Raw genomic sequence first — 2416 nt, forward strand, 5'->3', positions numbered from 1 at the left:
TTCCCAATTATTTTACAATCTATATGACACAGCTGTCAATTGTTTTGTCCGTAAATAAAACTGCTATACTTTATCACAATTTTCTTCAACCATTAATGCAGGCCTAACAGACAAGTTCCTTACTTACTCCCCCTTCCCTCTTACATTTTTGTGGTAGTGCCACAATTGGTTGGTTGTCATTTTGGGTAGAGCAGACATTTCCATATGTTCTAGTTAGCTGCATGATGACATATCATAAATACGATTGGTGCAGTTATCATTTACGAAGACTATACCTTTGTTAAAAAATAAATAGAATGGTTTATTTATCATTTAGTATTTGAGTTTAACCACAATATTTGTTGTATTATTTGTTCTGTCTTTTCTGGTAGATTAAATTGAAATTGCAACGAACTTTCTATGGCTTGTTTTGAAAATATAAATATTTGGGAGATGATTTCCTTTTCAAATAACTGAAAGTGAGAGGTTGTGATCTGAAAAGGGAAAACTGCCTTTCTTGAACACAGGGTGAGACATTCTTACTAATTTGCTAGAGAACTCGTTTGGATTCAAGTATAACTTTTGTATGACAAGCCTTTAGTGAGAGGTCTAATGCTTTAATATTTAATCATTTCTGCCCTCTGAATTCATATTATAAATAGGCCCATTTAATTTTGTCTGTCGAGAGAACAGTTTAGTAAATCATTTAAAAACCATTCCAAAAGTACAATAATGAAAATAAATTCACAAGTATTGTTGCCCACACAAACTTCCCTGATTTATATCCTCGGCTGTAGGCCCGCCTCTTTCATCAATTCTGAGTACTCTGTAGGTTCTCACTTCCCAGGAATGACCACGTCTGACAACAAGGAAAGCTCAGGTCCTTCCCAGCTCAACTATGTGCTTACTGCACCCTGTGTTGCATGGCGAAGTCTCCTCGAAGTTGTAGCTGCTCAGCCGTTGTTGGTGGTGGCACTTCAGGAAGTCTTGGGACATCTGCTGTCAGGATCAATCTCTTTGGTAGTCCGATTTGAGAACCGAGTCTTCTAAACACTGCTCTCCTGAAGTTCTGGGATTTCGGTGTAGACCTTTGCAGTTTTCAATGCGTTGATACTTCACCTTCGACATTGTTATTGTAATCTCCTTTCGCTGAAAGATAGAATACTATTTCATAAGAATTTTGTCTATAGAATTAACTATCACACCTGATTAAACTAATTGCATTCTAAACTGAAAATCATGATTAGTTGATTACTGAAGTCGTGTTAGCTGGGGCAAAGGTGTGGCACCAATCAAGCCCCCGAGGACTGGAGTTGACCATTCCTGACCTAGATCAGAGATAAAAACTACCTAGTTTTAGAATGTGTTGTACAACAGCTGACTTAAGACGAGATATTAAGATCACGTGATGTGCAGTTGAAAACGTTTCCATGATAATGGTGCCGCTTAACAATTCCATGACGAAACTTTGAAACAAAGTTGCCAATTGTTGTAGCAAACGAGTGTCATGAAATACATGCACCAGAAACAAGGTACAATTTTTGACTTGTCCGAATTGTCAGCAAGCCAGGCAGGTTGCAGTAACTTCAAAAGTATTGACACCGCTTGATTTCCCCCACATTTTGTTGTGTTACAGCCTGAATTTAAAATGTATTAAATTCAGATTGTTTTGTCACTGGCCTACACACAGTACCCCATAATGTCAAAGTGGAATTATGTTTGTCAAATCTTTAATGAATTAATAAAAAATGAAAAGCTAAAATGTCTTGAGTCAGTAAGTATTAAACCCCTTAAGTTCAGGAGTAACAATTTGCTTAACAAGTAACATAAGTTTAATGGACTCACTCCGTGTTCAATAATAGTGTTTAACATGATTTTTGAATGACTACCTCATCTCTGTAACCCACACATATAGTTAGTTATCTGTAAGGTCCCTCAGTTGAGCAGTGAATTTCAAACACAGATTCATCCACAAAGACCAGGGAGGTTTTCCATTGCCTCGCAAAGAAGGGCACCTGTTGGTGATGGGCAAGACTTAAAAATGGTTGTCTAGCAATAATCAACAACCAATTTTGACAGACCTTGAAGAATTGTTTAAATATGAATGGGAACATGTTGCACAATCCCGGTGTTGAAAGCTCTTAGAGACTTACCCAGGTGCTTCTACAAAATATTGTGTGAATACTCATGTAAATAAGATGTTTCTGTATTTCATTTTCAATAAATTTGCAAACATTTCTAAAAACATTTTCACTGTCTTTATGGGGTATTGTGTATTAATGGCTGAGAAAAACCTATATTAATTCAATTTTGAATTCAGGCTGTAGCGCAACAAAATTGTGGAATGAGTCAAGGGGTAACTTTTGTTCTCTTTTTTAATTAAGAGCAACGGGTCTGGCGGGTAAAATTGATTTCATCCCTGGCCCAGACTCCAGTA

The sequence above is a fragment of the Oncorhynchus keta genome, chromosome 7, assembly GCF_023373465.1.
Source record: "Oncorhynchus keta strain PuntledgeMale-10-30-2019 chromosome 7, Oket_V2, whole genome shotgun sequence".
Classification (NCBI taxonomy): Eukaryota; Metazoa; Chordata; class Actinopteri; order Salmoniformes; family Salmonidae; genus Oncorhynchus; species Oncorhynchus keta.